The sequence below is a fragment of the Galeopterus variegatus genome, unplaced genomic scaffold, assembly GCF_000696425.1.
Source record: "Galeopterus variegatus unplaced genomic scaffold, G_variegatus-3.0.2 Scaffold73, whole genome shotgun sequence".
In the NCBI taxonomy this organism is placed as follows: domain Eukaryota; kingdom Metazoa; phylum Chordata; class Mammalia; order Dermoptera; family Cynocephalidae; genus Galeopterus; species Galeopterus variegatus.
In genome coordinates this window covers 276,224-301,143 of record NW_007726184.1, presented here as the reverse complement: position 1 = coordinate 301,143, position 24,920 = coordinate 276,224, and the positions used below count along the sequence as shown (strand labels likewise).

General features: G+C 45.6%; 1 protein-coding gene and 1 non-coding gene across 3 annotated transcripts in view; one reads left to right on the top strand and one right to left on the bottom strand.

Annotated features, from left to right (window-relative positions):
• Positions 1 to 24,920, bottom strand: part of MICAL3 (microtubule associated monooxygenase, calponin and LIM domain containing 3) — a 200,002-nt gene that overhangs the window by 130,289 nt on the left and 44,793 nt on the right. The window lies entirely within an intron of this gene.
• Positions 9,220 to 9,293, top strand: TRNAI-AAU. Its single transcript has one exon. It is a non-coding gene; the product is annotated as a tRNA-Ile (tRNA).

Below are 24,920 nucleotides of genomic sequence, written 5' to 3'. Positions count from 1 at the left end.
CTTCTTCCTTACATAGTGACCATTAAGTAGACCAAAGAAATACTCCCTAACTCTTCTGTTGTAGAGCCCTCCCATCAATCCTCCAGGGACATTATTTTAATTGCAAATGCCAAAGTCTAGCTTCCCTCCATCTACTTCAATCCCATACTGGTTTAAAAAAAAAGATGGATTGCTACCAAAAACAGATAGCTAACTTTACCACATCCCATGCTGACCTGGCACCTACAAAGTTTGATTATTCCCTAGTAACCATTACATGACTGCCTCCTCAGATTTGTGAGTTCCTGGTAGTGAGGACCATGTCTTATCTGACTTCCAGAACTAAAGCAGTCAAGACATGAATGAAGCAAACGAATCATTTACAAAAAACCCCCATAGATATGTTCATTCCATTATGTTTCGATTAAAAAAAAAAGCTCTCTGTGAAACTGTGTAAGGTGACATCAATCATTTCCAAAGGCGCCAAATACTTCTTTTTTTTTTTTTTTCCTTTTTGTCTTTTTTCGTGTCTGGCAATGGATCGCAACCCTCAGTGTTGCGCCCGTACCGGACCGGGACCGGCAATGGGATTGCAACCCTCGGTGTTGCCCCCACACCTCGCTCAGCCAGTGAGCGGGAACCGGTCTGTATGTGGGATCTGAACCCTCGGCGGGAGTGCCACCGCACTCCCAAGCGGCGCACTGTAGCAGTGCGCCACCGGGCCGGCCTGGGAGCCAAATACTTCTTTCTACACTTAGAAACGAAAAGATCTTCCTGGCTGAAGAGGGAGTTCGGAAACCAGGCTCCTATCTTTATATTAGAGCAACTTCCCTCCTCTACAGCAAGTAGTCCTATGTACTAGTGCCTGCCTACTGCCACAGAAACAGTTACGCCACTCAAGGACCCGTGGAAACATTGGACACCCAATTCAAAAGACCTCTGGGACCAACAGCACTGCTGCACACACGGACAACGTGAGCCGCTTTGAGCAGGCACAGAAGCATGAACTGTCTGCACCAAAGGTACTCCTGTTCCTCCACGCAGCCCTGGGAGTCACAGACCACAGCTGGCAGTCTCGTGCCGTCCATGGCCTGAGCATGCCTTCAGATAACTGGAGAAGGCCCTAGACGTCATGACTCCGAGGCCAAGGTCAAAAGCCTGGCAAGGAAGTGCCAGCATCTGATTTTCTCAATATATCAATCACCTGCCCATTTAGTATCTGCCCTTTCTGGAGCAGTTGGATACAACTTCAAAACAAGATTTCTTACAGGTGAAAAAGTGTTTGTGAGCTAGCCTATCAAGCAGAGAACTGATCTTGTTGAAGGCTGTTAAACCCAGACAACACAACTTTAGTAAAGCCAAAGCAAACCCAAAGATCAATGAGCACGGAAGGACTAGTTCAGTAAAATTTTCCAGTCTAGTGGCAGAATATATGGAAGACTGTAACACAGTTAGAGCAAAAGAATAAAAATAAACTCATCACAAGGAAAGACAAAGGTAGCATAAACCCAAGGACGTATATATACAAAAGCATAGCAGTCTGACAGGGAATCAGAAGGGGAACAAGGTTGACAAGGGGGTAGAAATTAGCTATAGAATACTCAGACAGTTAAACAACATTCTCTAGATCTGTTTACTAATTTCTCAAAGGAAAAGCTGCAAGCCCAGCCTCAGAGGACAGACCGGTGTCAAATGTTCATCAAGAGCTATTTAATTAGGGTAGGGTGAATTACCCAAAACAAGCCAAAGCCGTGCAAACTCCCATATCAGAATGCTAGATAGAATGAAGGGTCAACCCACTGCTCCCCACATGCCCACTAAGAAAAGCACAAGGCATTCACCTGTGTCCAGAGGTCACAGGAAGAAGGGACCACACAGAGCATCTCTTCCACCCACTGTATCCAGGCACAGGAGGTGCTTGATTAACACCGAACGGACCCCACAATTCACCTGGTTCTCTTAGACTTATGAGTATAATAAGCCTTCATTTTGGTTACTGGGGGAAAAACAAGGCTCAGAGCTGCTCCACACCATTTTTTTCTGGCATGCATTTGTCCTAAGAGACTCAGAAGATTCCTGCCTAGAGAGGTTCCATCATTAGAAAAGTGAACAACAGTACCAGCATCAGCCAAGCTGAAAACTAGTCACCCGTGGTGGGTGGAGATGAAGCGTGTCAACCAGTGGGTAATGGTGTGGGAGGCCATGATCTTGAGCGCTTCCCCATTCTCAGCTTTTCTGGAGAAAAGTGCGTGGGGCTTGAAGAGAGGCCCAATGGATTGAAAAGGCTGTCAGTTGACCCCACAACTGGGTTCTTCCCAGGAGACAAGGGGCTCCCCTGCAAAGATGGAAGTTAAAAGAGGAAAAGCAGAGACAAGCTGAGCTTCAAATGCCACACTAGAGCAACAGGTGTCAGTGTTCATAAATTAAGATGAGCGACTGTGAGCATAACTGACTCCATCTTGAGCTCTTACCACTTGTTATGTGAGAGCTCTGCCCATAAAGTTACATAGTAACTAGGGGAAAGGTAGTTAGAACAATAGATAGAAACTGCTGACTGTATAGAAGAAATGATTAAGTACCAGTGTAGCAATAAGCCAGCCTGGCCACCTGCACCAACATTTAGAGCTAGCTACATTAAGCTTGTTTATGAGCTGCCTATATAAACCTGAGTTCAGCTCTGAGATAGCACGGAGAAGCGTGGCATGTGCCTTTGGGTTGCCTTTAGTCTGACCAAATTACGTATGAGTAAGTTACCCTGTAATAAAGTTGTATGCTTTATTGCATGGAATGGCCTATTTCATTTTTCAGCCTTGAGATACCTTTCCAGTTAGAAGTGGACAATCTATCTGCCCCTGGTACATCTTCAGACATTTAGGCAATTCTAAATTTAAGAAAAATCTACCATGTGCTTTATATATGTCATGTTTGGGGTATATGAACTAAGAGAGTAAGAAAAAGGAAAATATATTTTACAATACTCTGAGATTAGCTCTTTGGTCAGCCTTCATAGGGTATACATGAATCTCATTAGAATCATCAAAGAACTTCAAAAATACACCAATGTCCAGGGCCCACTCCAGACTCATCAAATCAGAATCTCTGTGATGGCATGTGGTAGGTGTGTGTCACCATCCCCACAGCTAATTCTATCACACAACCTAGGGCTGAGAGGAAGGGAAACAGAAGGCAAATCTGGGAATGCCGTACATGGTCAGCTGAAGAATAATCAGAGGTTCACCCACCTTCAAACGGGCCTACGTACGTGTCAACCATCTATTTGGCAAATCTCTATTATCCCTAACCCTTAAAACAACAACAACAAATGGAGAGCTGCCCAACCAAAGAATTGAGTAATGTTCCACAGAACTCAAGGGAACGATGTACCTAATCTCTGAGTGTGTATGTTTTGTTCAGGAAAATGTAAACCAGCTGTAAAGTTCTGTCTCTCCTGGGGTGAAGTGACCCCAAAACATGTTCAAAGATAGCCCGTGATTGTATGTTTGCAAGGAAGCACAGAATTAAGCCCAATCCAAGTGGGCAAAGAAAGACCGTGGACTGAGTGACTTGCTGCCAGGCCAGCTTTACTGTTTCCTGTAGTCCAACAATCAAAGTGCTGGAGGCTCCAAGAAGGGTAAATATAGCCCAGCCCCACCAACAACAGCTGTGTGGGCTAGGAGAGAAGCCTGTCCAGTCCTCTGTCCCACCAATGACGCCTCCTGTGAGACACACTTCACCTCCTCCACTTATCCACGATGGTGTGGCTTTTTGGAAATGACTATTAAGGTCAGTGCTAATTCACCATCATGAACCGGCAACGATCACATGCAAAATCTAAGGAGAAAGGCTCTTAGATGCTCAGAGATTTCACCAAGCCTGAAGACAGTCACCATTGGATCCCTGACAAGAAATTTTAAAAAGGGTTACTTCTATTGGTGTTGTCTGCTGCAGCAACTCCCTGAAGGAGCCTGGCCTCTGCACTAGGCTTCCAGGTGACCTAAGCAGCTATAAATGACAAGTATCTAGTAATTCTGCTGGGCAGTGCAAGATGAACCAAACCCAAAGCAGTCCTGGAGAGTTCAAGTCTGGTTGGTACTACCCTACGAGATTCAGGCCAGACCTGTTCTGCTGGTCACCAGCAGCCCAAATGTTCTTTCTGCACCAAAGCAGGCCCAGTAAGGTCCAAGGTGAAAGCAGATCTCATCAAGGCCACTCAAGAGTAAACTCTCAAGTGGCTTTTGCACTTTAGGCGCTTTACATCAGAGGCAACACTCTGAGATTGTACCATGCCCTTCATCCACACATCATAGTTTACCTCTGTGCTGGAAGCAAGCTGACAGCAGGAAAAATTCCTAGGCTCTGCGAGGAACCAAGTGAAATTTTTTCTCATTATTATTTATTTTCCTGAAATCAGCTTCTCTTCCTACCCTTTCTTGGGCCAGTAGAATATAGTTTATTTGAAAATGCCTCTATACTTCTCTTAGCAGAGAAGATTAAGGCGAACAGACCAAAATCTCTTCAGTACAAGTATTACTTGTGCTCTTATGAAAAACAAAGGCGCTTTCCTTATCTGAGAAGTCCCGCTACTGTAGGAGCCTGAGATTGAGCTTTATGAATAAATCAAAGCAATTTGCAGCCATGGCTCTGCTCTCACCTTTCCCCATCTTGTTTGATAGCATGAACTGCAGGAAACAAAAGAGCAAGAGTTCTGCTGTCTGCTCTTCTTTGGCCTGTCCCATAGAGAAAACAATCAGTTTGAGTTTTAGGCCATGACATCATCAGCTACCAATCAACACAGAGAAGGTGGGGCAGGTTTTGTCTGTGAAATCAACCACTGCAATTGTCCAACTGCAAGGGGAAGCACAGGTGTGAAGGGGGACAAAAGCTTTTCTATAGAAAAAAACACTCAGAAACCCAAAATCCCCTAGGCGTAAGCAATACCATACAGGAATGTACCTACACCCCCACCCCTGTCTACCTCCGACCAAGTGGAGGCCTCTGTGCCATGAGGTAGCCAATGGCATCTTACCAGTGCTCCCTGCCAAAGAAAGAGTCAGAGTTTTAAGAAGTTGTTTATGGGTGTGTGTGTGTGTGTGTGTGTGTGTGTGTGTGTTCATTCAATTCAAACAGGGTTCCAAAATTTTACTTGTGCATCACAGCTGGAGGGTCTCAGGACTTGGTTATTTTCAGTCAATTTTCCTCTCAGAAAACACTTGCCATCTTATGAATGAAGCAGTTTAGCTAAGGTTAGAATATGCAAGCAGAGAGGGGGTGGTGGTAGCAGCAGCCACAGGGCTCCAGGAGAGCACGGAGAGAAGGAGAAAACTTACAGAGCAAATATTGTTTACAACTGCAGAGCCAGGCTAATGTGGTCTCTCCACCCGTTCAAGCATATTATTACATTAGGTCCTGAACAATAAAGTCGGAGGCAGGGACAGCAAAGCCAACCCAGCCTCCACTTTGCTAATGGCACGAGGGCAACATTCCATGCAAAGTTTGCCCCAGCAACAGTGTGTGCCAGTCCTCTTGGGAATCTACCAGCTGAGACTGCTGGGCACAGCCAGGCAGCAGGGAGCACAAGCATTCAACTGATAAAAGGCCAAAGAGACCAGTCCATGTACAGCTATATGAGAAACAGCATTTTGAACCGAAAATAGGGTGCAACCGAGCATGTTAAGAGAAGCACAGGATACTGGGTCCTCAAACGGACATCCGAGGATGGGGCATGCCACAGTGGTGGGAGGTGGAAGAAGCCTAGGCAGGAGCAGGTTCAAATAACAGTTACTGAGAAATCACTGTACTGTTTACTTCTGGTAATATCACATCACACCTGAGATCTTAAAACTTACTACAAATGATAAATATACTGCCAAATGCCATTAGATATGAATGGCTCACTCATACACAGTGGGACCCGATTTTTTTTTAAACAGCATGACTAGGTATCAAGCTAAGATTAAGTCAATAAATACATGATCTAATATTTACTTCAAGCTAGACTCAATCTATACCCTTTAGGGCTGGCTGCTGTCAACTGTAATTCTCCATGACTGCCAGGAGAAAAGGCTTAGATCCACTCTCACACTGCCACGTAGACTTTACCTCTTCCCAGAGTTGTTTCCCTGGTGCAGGAAAGGTCCACCTGCCTCCACACTTCCTTCCGGGTCCAGCCCGCCCAGCAATGCAGTGACAACCTGACAGCCTGAGTCTGGAACCCTCTGAGAGCCCGGGTTCCCTTTGCTCGCATCCACTAATATATGTGAAAATCTAAATTAAGGGAACACCTTGGGCTCTGGGCCCATGTCAAAGTTCCCCTGGCCCAGGCTGAAGGTAAGGTCCTTGGCTAGCTCCCCTGAAGCATGCGGAGCCACCTTCCAAGTGCCTCTCCCACAAACTGGATCTGTGTGGGTAGGATAGGCACCTGCTACAGGAAAAAGAGCCAGAATGAAGTCACCAACAATAAAACAGAAGGAAGGTTTGCACAAGGGACTGCTTTCTTCTCCCTGAGACTTGGACATCAAGGAGTAATGTGGACCCACTTCCCAAGGAGAGAAAGGAGCCCTGTTCCACACAGACCTGCCAGCAGCACCAGCACCTCAGCTCCACCACGCACTCCCACCCACCCAAGAAGGCCTTCCGCCCAGCTCACCACATCAGAGACCACAGACAAGGCTCCTCTTCTGCCCAGAGATCAGAGAAAGAAGGGATGAGAGAAAGAGGCTATATTTAGCTAGCAGACCAAGATAAAAGGAATGAGATGAGTCATAAATGCAACCGCTGCATGAGCCCCTAACTACTACTTGGCCCAGTGGAAGGTCCATCCACGAGCCACGTCAGGGCAGAATCAGAGCTGGGGGCAGTTTGCTGAAGAGATAACTACTTTCTCAGGTCATAAGGAAAAGGCAGCAACAAGCCCAGAGGAATACAAAAGCAATAACCATATTAAGTTACTCAAAATCTGGTCTGAAAGTTAGGACAGAAAATGCTCCCTAGTAAAAACAGGTACTAAATATTAGGAGCAAGATATGACAAACAGGTGTAAATTACCTAAAGCAGGGAGCACTTCAAGTACTTTGAGTGTTCACTGCCACCCCCTCTGGCTATCCCAGGGAGCTTCATGGAAGGGTCTCTTGCTAGTTTCAACCCAAACAGCTCCCCCTGCCTCTGCCTAACAGCCTGGAATGCCAGGGAAGACTTCATTTTCCTTGGCTTAGGGGAGACAAACCCCTACTTCTTAAAAGAGCAAACGCAAGGGGAATGAGGCAGCTGCAGACCACACCAGAACGGCCAGCCAGCTCACGCTTTGCCCTCTGCTCTGCAGCCAGTATGCCTCCTGGGTGAGACCACTGCCTAGGCTGCGTCTGCACAGTATGAATGTGACTCAGGGGAGTTTCTTTCATTTAGTGCAAGGAGAGTTATCTTGTAAACAGGACACATCTTTCTATATACGTGCAAAAGATCTCTCAGGCAGAGCAAGAATACTTACCCCCAGCTCTAGACATGTCTCAGCACCTGAAACACCCGTTTGCCACACACATGCAGACAGATGCACTGCACACGTGTGGACACAGGCACATATAAATTCACAAACACATACATCTCCAGAATCACCAGGGTACACACATCCAAAACCACCAAGTGATTTGGCAGGTTGCTCTTATCCGGAACATACAGTAAAAGCCTAGATTTAGTGGTGATATTTTAATGAGGGTTATTTATTTTTCTTTTCTCTGTTCCTAAAATGCACTCTACTCTGAGCCCACTTATCACAGGAGGACCACAACTGACCTGAGCGAGCAGGACGCAGGTTCTTGCCAGCTGCTTATTTTTAGCTTCTGGTCTTTCCTGCCTGCTTCCCGGGGGAGTGCCCCTCCCTCTGCTCCACAGCAGACTCCTCACTGGAGCACAGGATCCTGACACCAAGCAGAAAGGGGGCTGTGAGAGACCTGTCAATGCCTCGCCACACTTCAGACTTCAAAGAGTATGGATGAGGAGCTTGGACTAAAAGTGGGAAGAAGGAAATTTTTTAAATCACAAAGAAAGTAGGAGTATTTCTTCAGAAAAGAAATACTGTATACAAAATGTTTGTTGTCCCTCTGAGATCGGAAAGGTCAAAGCTGCAGTGCCACGTGGCTGGATCGGCACCCCTTCTCCGCTTTGTTCTCCCAGGCCAGCCTGTGGCTACTCACAGCTGATGCTACAGCCCAGCTCCTGAAGTTCGGGCTGCACCAGCCAAGACAGCTGCCTCTCACCCCAAAGAGAGCAATGAGACGGACAGCGTTTTCCCTTTACAAAGCAGGTAATTCAAAGTAAAGAGATGCTCCAAGGAAAGACGAATAGACTCGAGTTCCTGCCTCATTCTAAACTCCAAGATATGGCCCTTTCACTAACCCTCATAGCATGATATACATGCAGCTGTTACAGAATCATCCACATAAACTGAAAAGTGAATTCTGTTCATTCTGATTTTTCACTGACCTGTTGTTGTAAAATCAGAAATATAGAAGAAAGCCTCAATCCCCTTTAAGAGTTAAAATTTTTTAACATAAGGTTCAGAGAGAGCAGGTGAAATTGATCCAATACATATAACATGGGATACCATTTATTTTTAATTTTATTTTTTTAAATCAAGAGTAAAAGAAATGATAGCCGAGCTGGTAAACTTAGTAATTTTCATCTTCAAAGAGCTTGAAATACATCCTCATATTCCATGTCTCCAGACGGACATCATGTGTTCGACAGCAAAAAGTAAAAAATAAATTGTCAGTGTAGGTCTAGGACACCAACCCTAAGTCCTCCAGCTTTTCGAGCCTCTGCTCCTACAAAGTAAATGCACAACAGTTAAGAGCCCCCATGCTGATCTGCCAGGTGCCTGTGCGACTCTATATCCCCTCCCACTGCCTGCTGCTGGAAAAAAATAATTTTGCAATTTGAAAAGTACCTGCCCCCCTCCCAGTCCTGCTCTGGCGTGGGGATGGACAGCAGGTGGCCTTGCTCCCTCCATGCCGCAGCCATTCCCTGGAAGCAGCTCCCTCGGCGGCAGGGGTGGGAGTGGGAGGATGTTGCCACCCCCTGCTGACTTTCTAGGTGGATTCCTGAGGGCTCCCAGCATGGGTATTTAGGTTAGATTCCACTTTTTGGTAGTTTGTTTTTGTGTAGCCTAAACACTGAGGCTGGGGTGAGGGTGGACAATGCTCTCCCTCTGTCAAGCTCCTGCTCCTCCCAAGTCCGCCCATAGGGGCTGGCCGGTTAGCTTAGTTGGTTAGAGCATGGTGCTAATAACACCAAGGTTAAGGGTTCAATCCCTGTACCTGCCGGCCACCAAAAAAAAAAAAAAAAAAGGAAGAATATGAAAGCACCCAAGTCCCTCCTGTCAGCCCAATGGCACTGAATACCAGCTGCTCCTCCCTGAGACATTTACAGCCCATCCTGGAAATCAGGAAACAATACAAGGGGCAGATGAAACATGACTCTCAAAAAGTTGTCTCTATTTTGTGCCTTTTATAAAACGGAAGGTATCCCAAAGATTCAACAAGCATCTAATTACAGTAACTAAAAGTTCTAGCTACGGCCGAGCACAAACACATTCTTTTTGTAACATCCAGCCACCACCTACAGGCCACTGATCTGCCAAACACTTCATCACATGCACTACCTGCATTATCTCATTTTAGCTTCAGAATAACATTGTAAGTGTAATGTTATCCCCATTTTAGAGATCAGGCAATCAAATTAAGTTTCAGGGAAGACAACTAACTCCCCCAAGGCCACACCCAGACAGTAAGTGATGGAGCTGGAAGATGTGCTCCACCGAAGGTTGGCTGGTTCCAATGCCTGTGCCCCTTCCTCAAATGCTGCCTCATTTGGTGGACTCAAGTCATTCTGTCCTCTCTTACTTTTTCTTGCCCTTTCTATAATAAACTTTTATAAGTGTGCACGACACCTCTCATTCAATTCCCTTTATTATCTGATAAATTTTTAAATAAATGGTGACTGTCAATCTACAGATATTGATTAGTGTCTGCTCTGTGCCAAGGTTGTATCAGATGTTGCAAAGAGATCCAAACAAAAGATGAATTTATGGAGCAGAGGAAGAAATAGTGAAACAGTCAGCTAATAATAAAAAGTGATAAGTACAACATGAGACGTATAGGCAAATGCATCTCTGTACACACATAAATCAGCTGGAGATCCTGTTACAATGCAAGTACGGACTGGGTGGGGCCTGATGAGATGCAGCATTTCTAACTGGGCAATGCCCATGCTGCTGGTCACTTTAGTACTTTAAAAGACTACCTGGTCTACAAAGGTAGAGAAACAAATCAAAAACAGAGCCTTTAGAGGACTGAGTAGAATTTGGAGAAGTGAGGGGATGGAGTGTCTTCAGAAACAGAGAAAATAGTATTTTAGATGGAGGGGGAAAGAACTCAGGCAAAGGAGAAGCAAAAATGCACAAGTCATTCACGGTGTAGTTGTATCTTTAAAAAATATATATATATTCCTAGACTATATCGCACTCGATTGCCAGAAATTACAAGACTTAATTCTCTTTAAAGAATCCTTAATTCTCTCTGAAGAGTCTCCTATGACTAGCCTGAGAATCATTTCTAGGTAGGAAATGACTTGTTTGCTTATCTAAAAAAGAGTAGCACTCGTAATAAACACCTTGTAGAAGGCAGCACCAACTATTCCGCTACTTGGTGATGCTCAGAGGTTTAAAGCCATGAACTTTGGCACACACCAAGCCACTAGTCAAAGAATGTTTCGTGAGACATTTTTAAATACTTACCATCCCATAATGAACAGGAAAGGAAATCCCACTGTCAGCTCCACCCTATGTCAGCCTCCTAACACGGGTCTCCCAGGAGAAGGGCCAGAATAGTGGTCTCTCCCACTGGCCGTCTGGTGATGTGGCCAGCTTCCTGGCTGGGCCACTTCCTCCACGGTCTCAGACAAAGTGGCACTGCCCTTACTCAACAAGTTCCTCAGCAACAAGAAATGAATACCCAGACTGTAAGGAAAGGTCACCCCGACGACCCTACAGGGTGCACACTGTGTTTGTGAAGAGGCAGGGTGGGGTGGCCGGGGGGCACTGGGCTCGAAGCATGGGACAGGGATCTGAATTAGGGCTCTGTTGTTTAATAAGCTATATAACCTTTCTAAATCTGTTTTCACATTTATAAAATGAAAATTGTAATCCAAGATCTATCTACCTTACTGCTGTGGATAAAATTCAGCACAGGAAAGTGCTTTGCATGCCGTGAAGCACTGTAAACACAGTGCCTCACTCCTGGAGGCTCTGAGAGGCAAGAGAGGCCCTGTGACACTCTTCTTTTCACGTCAAACTCCACTGTGTTTCTAGTATTTATCATCCCTACTTCGCAAAAGGAAAAACTCAAAGCACAGAGAATAAACTTGTTCAATGTCAAACACCAAATCCATGACTGTTGAAATGACCGCTAAAGAATGCCATGAAGTCAAACATTTTTCTGTTATGGAATAATAAGAGTAATTAATTTGACTCTAGAAAATCAGTATTTTAAAATTTCCTATAGGTTCCTTGCAAGAGTCAGATCACTTAAAACTCAACTCCTGTTATCTGACACAGGAAAACCCAAGCTGAGTTGATTGGAAGAATGGGAAGAAAATTCCAGCAGCTTATCAGACCACACATTCTTGAATATGAAACTTGTTTGGGCAAGGATTCAGTTTCCTCTTCTATAAAAAGACAGCTAAGCAATAAAACCTTTTGTTAGCAGCCAATCCCTAACATCTAGAACAGGTGAAAGCTGCTCTAAGTAGGGGTAAGTGACTCCCAGCCTCCCCTATATATACCCCACTCTCCTCTCTCCAGACCCTTTCAATAATCTTCTTTTCATTTCCTTGAGGAATCACCAAGGAAATCCCCAGCATCCAGATGAAAACCTCTGGAGTCAGCAAGCAGTGGTGGCGTCCCGAGGGAGCACGGCAGGTGTATGAACAAAGTAAGCTGGTGCCCCCCTCCTCAAATTTCCCACTATATCCCACTCACCAGACTTTTGAAATGTGCGGCAATTCTAGAGTTGAGGAGGCAGAACTAAGCCAACCTGGGTACACTTTGTGGGAAGAAGAGAGGAAAAGGAGTGGGAATAGAAAGAGGAAAGAATCAAATAGAAGAGGATCAACAACCAACCACTCACATGCCTCACACGCAGAACGAATCTGAGCTTTTATGACCTACTGCTAAGGTGAGGGAGCCATGGGGAGGGACATCCATATGTAAGCTGGTGTGTCATACAGAGCACTGAGGAGCATGGTCCCAGGAGAGCATCACAAGCTGCAGGACTCACCTGGTAAGTAAAAGAAAACTGTCTCTGTGGGAAGTCCTAGAAAGAGCACAGGGGTTGGGGGCCCAGGAGACCTCAGCTGAATTCCAACTCTGTCCCTTTCCTATCCATGTGATTTGGGAGGAGTTTCTTAACCTCTCTGTTTCCTTTTCTAACAAAAGAAGACAACACCTACCTCAGAGGAAGGCTGTGCCATGTGAAGTGCCTCTCACAGAGCCCGACACACAGCAGATGCTCGATAAAGGCTAGAGATGACAATGACGACGATGACGACGGGGACTCAGCCTTCCATCCCCAACTTGAGGAAACTGATGACAATGCCAGGTCCAAAATCCTTCGTTCAACAGGTCTCACCAATGCAAGGTAAATGCACTCACTCTCAGCCCTGAAGGGGGCTTGCAGTGTCCTTGGTGGAAAGTTCTCTCCTGATGTCTTCCCTCCTTCCTCTGAATCAAAAGGAAGACACCTACCTCCAGGCACCTGAACCCGATCTGAAGACAGACAGAAACATTCAGCTAACTTTCTCATATCCACAAGGCCTGAACCAGACTCCAGGGGAAAAAAATAATAAATTAACTAGTAAAATAAACTGAACACAAAAACCTCTCTGAAATCAACCCCAAGGACAGCTTACAGCAAGAACTGACATCGTCACTGATTGCCTGACTTTTATTCTTCCCACCTCAAGAACACCTTCTGGGAGTGGGGTGGGCAAGGCAACTCTACGGGAGCCAGGAGCACCCTTCCCCAGGAAAAATGGGAAATGAGCTGGCAGGAAAGACCAGATGACAGGTATGCGTGAATTGCTGACCCCCTGGCCTCCCAGGAGGAATATATCTTTGCTGCCCTGGTGTCTGGATATAATACTCTCTGGGACAAGGGGATATGGGGGCGTGAGGGTGGGGGTTGGGCGACACCAACATCCCAATAGCCAACAAACAAGAAACCCCTCGCTCTAGCGCCCAAGAAAAAGAAGACAGTCATTCAAGGAACATGAGGAAGGAGTGATATTTATATAAAATATGGGGTTAGAAAGATGTCATATAAGAAACTGATTGTAAAATAAGGTGGGAAATCCCCCCTTGCTAGCATATAAGCTCTATGACAGTAAGACTTTTTATCTGTTTGGTCACTGCTATTATCTTTAACTCCTAGAACCTGTCAAAGAAAAAATTATTCAATGATACTTGTTAAAGCCCAGTTAGGAAGACTTTATCCAGGACTATCACAATAGGTATAGGACCACTGAAACAGGGTCTTGCAGTGGGGGAGAGAGATTGGGCTCAACTCCAAATATAGCATGGACAAGTGGGAATCTACAGCCAAGGAGCAGGGTGGGGTCAGTGGATAGAAAATTAGTAAGAGGAAACATTAGGGGTAAGGGGGATTCTGGCTAAACTGACCTAACAGGATTCTTGCTGAAGACAGGCCAGGGTAATCAGACTTCACCTGGGGGTGGTGCAGGATGAGGGACCTGATCAAATATTGAGGGTGATCAGATAGCCAGGATGAAGGGTTCCTGCTGAACTGACTTATCAGGGTTCTTGCTAAAACTGGACTTTACAAGAAAGTGCATGTGTGGGCCTGGGAGAAGGTTCAGGAGCCTGACTCAAGTTTGGTCAAGCAAAGGATCTTTGTCAAACGGTATATGAAACATAGCAGGCACTCAAACACTTGCTGAATGAATGAAAGAGAGGGAGAAGCAGAAGTCCAAGTAAGGCGGCATAGGCTTCCAACAGAACAGAATTGGATTCAGATCCCTTTTTAGCTATTACTACCTGTGTGACTTGAATCAAGTCACTCAACCTCTCTGACATTCAATACCAACATCACAGGGATCTTGTTAAGGATTAAATGACAACGCACGTGGCCACTGAGAATGCCTAGTACACAGTAAGCGCTCAGTAAATGGTGGCTATTAGCTACGATCATCTCCTTTCCCCCTGCCCCGCTCCTTCAAAATCTCCCTATTTGGGGGTAGAAAAGAAAAGCAGGCACCATAAAGAATCAAAGCATCACTCTGGGAGTAACCCTTGCAGCCCCATCCAGCCCTAACCCTCCACCACACCCCTACCAACACCCACTCTATCCCTTTGCTCCTGTGAGATCCATGCCCACCCATCTACCCCTCTACAGAAAAGCTTCCTTTTGTCCTGCTCAGGAGAGGATGTGACTATCAGTATGTGAGGAACTGGCAGCCACTCACTCACCCAAGGCAGACCCAGCCCTGGGAGAAGCTGTGTGCGGTAGGGGAAGCAGAGAGGCCTCAAGCTGAGAACCAACTAAAATCTGAGAGCCAAGACAGTTTCTCCTACACTCACTCACTTACTCCCACCTGCCAACACCCCATAATATACTCATTTAATTCTTCCAAATTAACACTTTCTCCGGCTGCTCCTGGGAGCAACGTTTTCTAAGATGAACCCCACATTTCTCCTGACAGCTTCATTTGCTATGCATCTCAATATGTCAGCAACAATTTCCTGGACAACTTCCAGCCCGGGTGGGCGGTAGAACAGACCTCCTGCCTGGAAGGCCCCTAGCTAACATCACAGAGTCACTGAGGATTTGAATTGGAAAAGATCTGAGATCTCTAAGCTGAGAATAGGATCCAGGTTTTCTAAGGACTTGAGACCAGGCAGAATTTAGGAATTTCAAATTTTTAGTCATAAACCAAAATCTTGGACCATTCAATGGTGTATGTGAATGCTGATGTGCAAAAGGGACGAACATGAGCAGAAAGAGGGGCTCTTGGGAGAGTGTCCTCTGTAATTTCTGATTCTGTAGGAGATGCTGCTGCAGAAGAGAAGCCACAGGAAGGAGCAGAAGCGCATGCCAGCTTCTCACGCTCCAGTCTGTACCAGGCTGTGTGCTCATCCCGAGCCCTGCTCCTCCAGGGCTCTACGCTGGTGAACTGAGCAGTAAAGCTAAGAAGGCCATGCATCAAGATCACAACTTCTAAACAGAAAAGGACTCAGAAGGGGTAGGGGAGGAAGAGCCCAGAGACACAGGAAAAGCGACATCCCAGGTCTGACCGGCCTACAGTGCCACTGCTGTTGACTGACATGGCACTCACAAGTCTTCCAGCTGACTCCTGCACTTTAAGTATTAATAAGCTCAGAGAAAAGAACGAAGGAGAGACGTGAGGACAGCCAGCCTGCATCTGGAGAAAGGATCACTATGTGCACATGGTCAACTCCTCTTAATGCCCACAGAAGGCGGGGCAGGAAAGTGGACGCCCGTGAAGCTCAAAGTGTCTATGTCACACACACCAACTACAGCAAAGATTTCTTTCTTAGTGACAGTAACCCAATTTTATGAGAGCCAGTAATGTGCTCAGTTACAAAACCACGTCTCCCAGCCCTCCTGGCATCTAGCTGTGACCATGTTTTCTAAGTTCTAGCTCATGACATATAAGCAGAAGTGGGTGGGCCTTCCAATAAGATGCCTTTAAAGGAGATGTCTCTCACGGGAGAGCAAACTTTTGTCTTCTTCTCCATTTCCTCGCTTTTATGTGGAATCAGAAATAAGACAGCTGGAGCTCCAGCAGCCATACTTGACCATGAGGTAACCTTAAAGATGGAAACAATGTGCCAGGGTAGTGGAGTCTGGTCATGTTAAACTCTCCCCTGTCTATCCAGAGTGAACCACACACCACCAAGCTGTAGCTAACAGGGCCGGAACTCCCATCTCTCTAGACAGAAGGGACAAGCCAAGTCCTGACAACCATGGAGCTGGCCACACTGGCTCTGGGCTTCCCATCTCTAGGCTTCTTTTACATAAAAGAGAGAGACTTTCATGTTTAAGTGACATTTTGCAATTTCTAACTGAAACTATCATAACTGATGCAATAACCTTAACAGAAAGCTTTATTTACTAAGGGAAGTTCTGAAGGAGATAAAGTGATATGCAGTCTTACGTGCAGAAGAGATGGACTCCGACCACAGCACCATCAAATGACGCCTGCTTATGGAAACAGCTTTGGCTGAAGTTTGTTACCTGGCAAGCCATGTGATTAAGAAAAGAACAGAGATTTTCTCAGGGAGTTAAGGGCAAGGAAGATTCATCCCCAAGAAATTAAATATTCCACATTACCCATAACTGAAATCTTAGGACAAACTGACCCAGTGAGGTGGCATGACTTGATCTTACATGGACCCTGGATGATATAAGCCTCACCAATTAAAATAATGCAAGCCCCATTACAATGAACCTATAGCGCTTTTAGGTTGGCTTACCTTCTACTACTACCCTCTGCAGAAAAGCCCTACTGATACAAAACTCAACAAATCTCTAAACCTTCTGTTCATTAACTCACCAACTAAGACTCACCCTTGCTGGGGTTACTTTACGTGCACAGGCCATGTTGCTAATTGTGTTCTGTTCCCTAAAATGTAACTCCCTAACAGTCAGAGACTAAGTTGAACGCCCATTCCACGTAGGGATGATGACAACAAATGGCTGGAGGCAGTTATGGAAGGAAGAAAAGAAAGCGGAGCTAAGCTGGCTCTGCCTTCCTTCCTGCAGTGTCTCCTCTGTTGGTGAGGCCTCATCCTCATCCCCTGTTAAAAGCTGGAACAGATTCATTTCTCTATCCCAAAAGCCAGAGATAACCCTTGATAGGTCAAGTTGAACTGTCCATTTGTGGAGTGGACCACACCACAACCACACAGCAGCTAGCAGGGTCAGAACTGACTACAAGGAGAGGGTTTAAGCAGTGGTGGCCCTGGTCTTAGGGTCTGTCTCATATGAAAGAATGGTTCTAAATGCAGCTCACCCCAGGGCAGTTTTTTTTTTTTTTCCTTTTTGTCTTTTTTCGTGACCGGTAACGGGATCGCAACCCTCGGTGTCACGCCCGTACCACGACCAGCAATGGGATCGCAACCCTCGGTGTCGCACCCGCACCGTGCTCAACCAGTGAGCGGACCGGTCTCTATATGGGATCCGAACCCTCGGCGGGAGCGCCGCCGCACTCCCAAGTGCCGCACTCCACTGAGTGCACCACCGGGCTGGCCCAGGGCAGTTTATAATAATGACTGCCTATTCTGGAGAAGAGGTGGGGGTTGGAGGAGCAGGATTGTTTTTGCTAGTAAAGAATTAGGTAACTCAAGAAAATAAATATCCCCCTCATAGGGACAGAATCTTTGTGTGACAGAAGAATAAAGATAAAAGGGGGGAAAAAACTGGAAAGGGTCCAGGAAAAAAAATTAACTGGATGGAAGACAGACCTTATAAGGAAAGACTGAAGGAATTGAACTCATTTGACATGAAGATGAAAAACTTCATGATGCCATCCCTGTGTCAAGATCCAGTAGTATTACAGTGCCTAGAAGTGTACTCTGTAGGCAAAAAGCATTTAATATCTGTCAAGTGACTGATTAGCAAAGTAAGTGATCATTCTCCCTTGGCTCGTGGGAAAGATGAAGAGAAGAGCTGCAGAAGCTCAGCAGAGCACCTTCAGTGAGTCGCGGAGTTGTCCCGCCTCGGGGCCACCTCCACAGGCACGGCTGCTCCCTGGGCTCCCACCAGTCTCTCCAGTGGTACCATGCTCCCTGCAGGACAGGCAGCAGTGCACACCTCATCCCTGTGTGCATGTGTGCGTATGTACACGTGTGTGCCCCAAGCCTGGCTCCTAGTACACACTGGATGTAGAATAAATGGATGATGTCCCTCTGCACATGCCAGGCACTGGGGATAGAACGATGAACAAAACAAACAAAACATCCTGTACTCAGGGAGCGCCATTCCAGTACAGAGAGGCAGAGGCCATGCCAGCCGGCCCTCACATGGTAGAGGGAAACACACACTATGGAGGAAATAAATGTGAAGTGGGGAATAGGCAGGAAGGTTCTGCTGTGCCAGGGAGGGTGCGACTGGGGCACCTGTAAGCAAAGGTGGCAGCATGGGCTCCACTGGAGATGAGGTCAATGAGAACGTGCAGGGCCTCGCAGGACACCGGGCTTTAGCTCTTTCATCAGGGTGCGACAGGGAACCAAGAAGGAGCTCTGACCCAAATGCTAGGAGGAACGCTCTTGCCAGTTGACAATCCACCTAGAGATGGCAAGGGTGGGGGCAGAGAAAGCAGTTTGGAGGCTACTGCAAAAATGCAGGGGATGGATGGCTTGGCCTAGAGAAGTATCAACATAGGTTGTAGTCAGAATCAAAATACAAAGATGGAGTTGACAGGATCTACTAATGGATAAAACATGGGCATGAGAGTAAGAGGATGATCTAAGGATTTTTGGTCTGAAGAACAAAAAGGATGAGTGAAAAACTAACGAAAGCACGAACACGTTAAGTCTCCTTCCTGTTGGGTCCTAACTCACAGCCATTGTCACTGTGCAGGAGTGTCAGCCCCTGGGAAGAGGCAAGGTGCTCTTCTACTCAGATCTGACCCCAAGGGCATCAATCTGCAGATCTAGCCTCTCACCCCCCACTTTGCTTCCTATACTCTTAGCCCCATGAACCTTCTCTAAGTGGATGGGCACATGGTCTCACACTCACAGAATCTGCTCCTAGAGCTTCTTATCAGTCCAAAACAAGTCCAGAGTAGATCAGTGGAGCTCCTGATAAAGCAAAAGCCCACGTTCTTAGCACAGACACCAACTCCTGCAGCTTTCTCCCCACACAGATGCCTCTGTACCACCTAAAGAGACAATAATAACTCCAATGTGGCAGGAGGTTGCCCAGACTTGGGGTGGAGGTGGGAGAAGGGGATAATAAAAGGAATGCAAGAAAGGCTGGAGGGTCTGCACCCCAAACCCACTCCCAGGCTGTGCCTGCCCTCAGCCATTCTAGAGTTATCTCCTCATCAAAGGAAGGCCCAGCCCCATGCCACGCTACTGTTACCACAAGCACCACTGCATTACCCATCGATGGCTACTCCTCTTCACCAGTCCCTCAACTTCCAAAGAGCAAAAGGTGCCTGCATCACCATGAGACTCAGCTTTGAAAATACATGGTTTGGGGTTTCTCTTCCTAGTCAAATCCATACAACCTATTTCCTGAACATTTGAACTGAGACAGGCTATAAAACCTACAGAAAAAAAAATTCAAAATGAGGCAAAGATAGGAAAGTGTCTCTTACTGGTGATTTCCTAGGACAATGACTACAAGAGAGTGGCAAGTTTGTCAATCAAGTGTTTGTTGACTGCTTACATCACACAATATATGACAACGGCTAAAAGAAACACACAAAAAGTAAGACATGATTCCCACCCTCCAGAAGCTTAAAATCCAATTAAGGAAAAAACTAATCTAAGTGCTATAGGAAACAGACAGACATTCCCTAAAATGTTGCAGCTATCAGGGTAGGGATGATTAGGATTTAGGTAGGCACCAAAGAGAGGGCCCTTCGGGGACAGAAAATGCACAGCAAAGCCAGAGGCTGGACTCAGAGTGGCATCTGCAGGGGACTGGGAGAGACTGAGAAGTGTGCTGGACAGACAGGCAGCTTCCTGGGGGCTTTCAAAGACAGGCAGGAGAGCTGACCGAGGACATGGGGAGGAGCACAGCCAGGAGGATGGCATCAAGGAAGACAGGTCTGCAGCCAGGCAGTGTCCAGAGCTTGAGCAAGCATTCAGGCATGAGGTGAGGGAGCCAGATTAGGACTGTGCCAGTGGAAATCAGAATCTAAAAAGGGAAAGTCATTTAACGAATTCTGAGTACCAGTTACGGCAGGTGTGGTTTTAGCAATTTCCAAATACCTTTTTTTTTTTTTTGCCTTTTTTTGTGACCGGCAACTGATCGCAACCCTCAGTGTTGCGCCTGTACCGGACCAGGACTGGCAACGGAATCGCAACCCTCGGTGTTGCGTCCGCACCTCGCTCAGCCAGTGAGCGGCCAGTCTGTATGTGGGATCCAAACCCTCGGCGGGAGCGCCGCCGCGCTCCCAAGTGGCGCACTGTAGCAGTGCGCCACTGGGCCGGCCCTCCAAATACCTTTTGAATTAAGAAATAACAAAGCAGATTAGATATGTAGGGTACACAAACCAACTGTTGATTTTATTCACTTGTTGTATCCTGTTCAGGGGCAGGAAGGCAGACAAATCCTTCTCTACACTAATCAATGACTCAACTTTATCAACAACTCTCCTAGATGTGGAACATTTAAAGGAAGACTCTGTCAGGGACACCCATGCATGAAATGAAACGACAGCCATCTCCATGCCTCAATGACAATAATTTTGCACCCCTAGGTTTTACATAAATGTGTGGGGAAAGATCTCACAATACCTATTTCCTAGGTGGTCAGACAAGATATTGGTAACATGTGATGGCCCTTCCTTGCCCACTCCTTACCCTGCCATGGGCAAGCACCATCCTCCCTCCGTAGGATCTGGAGGAGACAAAGACAAGAGTGAGGCAAGAAGAGAAACTCTGAAAACCCTCACTCACCTAAGTCCCAACCCCCAGCCTCAGAGTGCCCTACAAGCCACAGGAGTCACCACAAACTTGGCATCTCCCATCCTAATCCACACCCAAATAAAATACGACAGACTAAAGGGAAGATGTTCCTGCCTTCAGACAAGCAGCCTCTTTACCCACTGGGCAACCAGCTCAGGGACAAGTTCCTACATATTTTAAGGATGTGGTCCCCACACTTACTGCATTTATAATACACAGCAAAATCTGAGACCCTCAGCAATGTTCTAATACAATGACAATTACAACCAAGGTACTACTAAAGAGACTTCCTTCTAAGTCTTCTCCAAGGCAGATGGAGGTCTGTTTGCTTTCTAACCAGACATTCTAAACAGACTATTCAAAACGGTGTTACTACTGGAGTCAGAATTCTGTGTTCTAACAAGAACGAAGAATGGAGCTGGTCAATACCAAAAAAATCAGCCTCCCCTCCTCAGCACAAATGGAAATCCAAGAAAAGTAGAGCTGGAGCAAGGCTAATGTGCTGCTACCATTCTGTCACTCTGTGTTCTTCAGCACCCAGCCCTTCCATTACACCTTGTGACTGCATTTTTATCCCGCACACCTGAGGTCAAACATGCAAAGCCCAGTCTTTTTGGCCATTTACAAAGTAACTGTTAGCCGACAACACCACTCCACGTAGGACATGACTGACAACGCCAGAGGCCCCAAAATGATGAGTCTTTACTTTTGTTTGGTCGTCTGCCCATATGACCAATGTGTGCACAGAGTTCACACGGCCCATGTCCACACATATCACCAACAGTAACTGGGCGGGTGTGTGTGTGGGGGGGGGGGATGTAAAATGGATTAGCTCCACAGGACTTGACCCTAAGTGAGATTAAAGACTTAAAGTCAAACTCATGCACCTCTGCCAGCTGTCACCCACCTCCGCACAGTCAGAGTCCACACTAGAATGCTATAGACAACAAGGTCCTGTTTGATAGGGTATTTGGAACACAAATAAGCTATCCCTTTAAAGATCTGCAGCAATTTGAAACCAGCTGGTTTCTGGTATGACCCAGTCCTCAGAAAGCAGTTCTCACTTCATCTACAAAGGACAAGGTCCAATGATTTTTGTTTTTTAAAAAAAGAATTGCTTTACACAGATAAATTCAAGACTCAGACACGACTGCTGGTTCAAGAACAGGGGTGGGGGCTTTCAGAAGCAGCAGCCACAAGCCACATGGCTGGTCTGGATCTGGGATAAGGGGAGGTAAACACTCCAAAACAGAAACACCATAGCTCAAGGGACACACAGCAGGTACAGGGTTCACCATGGGGGCCTCGGTGCCACATGGTCCCAGGGCACATCCAGCAGGGCAGGAGTCTCCCACTCTCTGCGGTGGGGAGTCCTCGCACAGGAGAAAAGTGCAGCAAAGGCAATCCCCGCTTTCTCCCCTGTCCTTTCCCTCCCTCCCCGACTATCTAAAGAAATGAACTACTTCTGCCCGAGGAAAGGTGTGATTGCCAGAGTTCTTTTATATCAGAAAACAATGACTGACTTTTTAAAGGATTTAAGTAATACCTAAAGTCTCTGAAAGACCCTGGAAGTGGCACAACCCGGTTATAATTCTATTGCGTGAGAGCAGCACTGAGGGCACACAACGATCAGAGGCAGCTTCTCACCACACATGTGGAGGCTCTGCTTTGCTCTCCTACCTTAAAGAAGGCATCTACTCCACACCAAGTAACTGTGATGATGGTGATAACACTAAGAATAATAACAGCTATATGTTATCAGTCACTTACTAGTATGTGCCAGGCACTGTTTCAAATAGATATATCCCCCCTCATTTAACTCTCACTCTGAGTTAGGAATAATTATCAACCTAATTTTATAGATAAGAAAAAGGAAACACAGAGATGTTAAGTAATGTATTAGTCCATTTCCGTTGCTTACAACAAAATACTTGGAACTGGGTAATTTACAAAGAAAATAAAATTTATTGCTTACAGTTTCTGAGGCTGGACAGTCCAAAGTCCATCTGGTGGTAGTGACAGTGACCCAGGGGTCTCATGTTGCAAGATGGTGGAAGCAGAGAGAGAGCAAAACACTCTCTTCTTCTTTTAAAGCCCTCAGAACCATGCCCCGACCACCATTTTTAATCCATTCACTACTGCACGGTCCTACAATGCAATCACCTCTTCAAGGCTCCACCTTTCAATTACCGTAATAGGATTTCCCACCCTCTTAAGTCACAGTGGGGGCTAAATTTCTAATACATAAAACTTTGGGGATGCAATTCAAGCTTCAGTGAATTTTGGGAAGACATAATTCAATCCACTACAAGTTAATTTGCCCAAAGTCACACAATAAGCTAGCACTTGATCCCAGGAAGTCTGGAACCACTAGACTGAACAGCCTTGGTACTTACATCTGTTGTCATCTTAATGTAGAAACAACCCTATGAGTAGTAATAATTATCTGCAAATTACAAGTGGGGATTAAGAATGGTTAGATAATCTGTCCAGCTCGTCAGATCCAGGCCAGGGTCAGGGCCGGGTCTTTGACCTCCCCATTCTGTACTTTTTCACACTCCAGGGTGGTTTCATCAACCAACATGGGTCTTCTGTACAGATGGCTGCTCCCAGGACCAGAAGAAGTGACCCTAGGTCCTGAGGGCACACAAGGAAGAAAGAACTAAAAAATAAGAACTAGACAGGAGAGTCTGAAGGCAACCATTCTGCCATGAGGAATCTGCTATCTGCGACCAACCTATCACTCTTGAACACAAGCTTCATCCTGTCATGTCCTGCTTAAAAAACACACTATTTATTATCCACTGTATCATGTCCCCTGTCTGATTTCAAGTCCCTCTGACTCTTGTTACCCAAACTCATCCCACTTTCCCTGAGACACCCTGACCTCCAATTGCTGGCCCTCCCCTATCCCTGCCCCTGCTGCCCACAGGCACATTCTTTTTACTTTTTTAATTAATTTATTTTAAAGATAAAGGTTTTATTTTTTTATGAAATATATTGATTATACAAAGCTGTTGGGTATAGAGTTGAGTATCAATACCTGTGTATAATATGTGATGATCAAATCAGGGTAATTAGCCTATTCCTCATTACAAAACATAATCATTCTTTGTGACCTTTAACCAATTTCTCACTAACTCCCCCCACCTTCCACCTCTAGTAACCGCACTTTTGTTCTCTCCTTTTGAAAGTTTGTTCTTTCTTTCTTTCTTCCTTCCTTTCTTTCGCTTCCACTTATGAGTGAGGACGTGGTATTTCTCTTTCTGTGCCTGGCTTATTTCACTTAACAAAATTTTTTTCAAGCTCATCCATGTTGCTGCAAATGGCAGAATTTCATTCTTTTTTACGGCTGAGTAGTATTCAATTGTGTATATATGCCACATTTTCCTTATCCAGTCATCTGTAGATGGACATTTGGGTTGGTTCCAACTCTTGGCTACTGTAAACAGAACTGCAATAAACATGAAGATATCCCTTCAACATGATTTCCATTCCTTTGGGTATATACCCAGAAGTGGGGTTGCTGGATCATATGGCACTGCTACCTGCAGTTGTTTGAGAAAACTCCATACTGTTTCCCATATGGCTGTACTCATTTACAGTCCCACCAACTGTGGGACAGTTCCCCTTTCTCCTCATCCTCGACAGAATATGTTATTCTCTTTTTGATAATGGCCAGTCTAACTGGAGTGAGATGATATCTCAATGTGGTTTCAATTTTTATTTCCCTGATGCTTAACAACAGTGAACATTTTTTATGTGTCTGTTGGCCTTTTGTATGTTATCCTTTGAGAATCGTCTATTCAACTCATTTGCCCATTTTTTAATCAGATTTGGTTTTTTACTGTTAAATTGTTTGAGTTCCTTATATATTCTGTACATTAATCCTTTGTCAGATGTATAGTTTGCAGTTATTCTCTCCCATCCTGTAGGTTGTCTTTTCAATTAGTTAATTGTTTCTTTTGCTGTGCAGAAGCTTTTTAGTTTCATATAATCCTGTTTTTTTTTCTTTTGTGGTCTGTGCTTTTGAGATCTTATTCATAAAGTCTTTGCCCGGTCCTATATCCTGAAGTGTTTCTCCTATGTTTTCTTCTAGGAGTTTTATAATTTCAGGTCTTATATTTAAGTATTTAATCCATTTTGAGTTGATTTTAGTATATGGTGAGAGGTACAGTTTTAGTTTCAGTCTTCTACATATGGATGTCCAGTT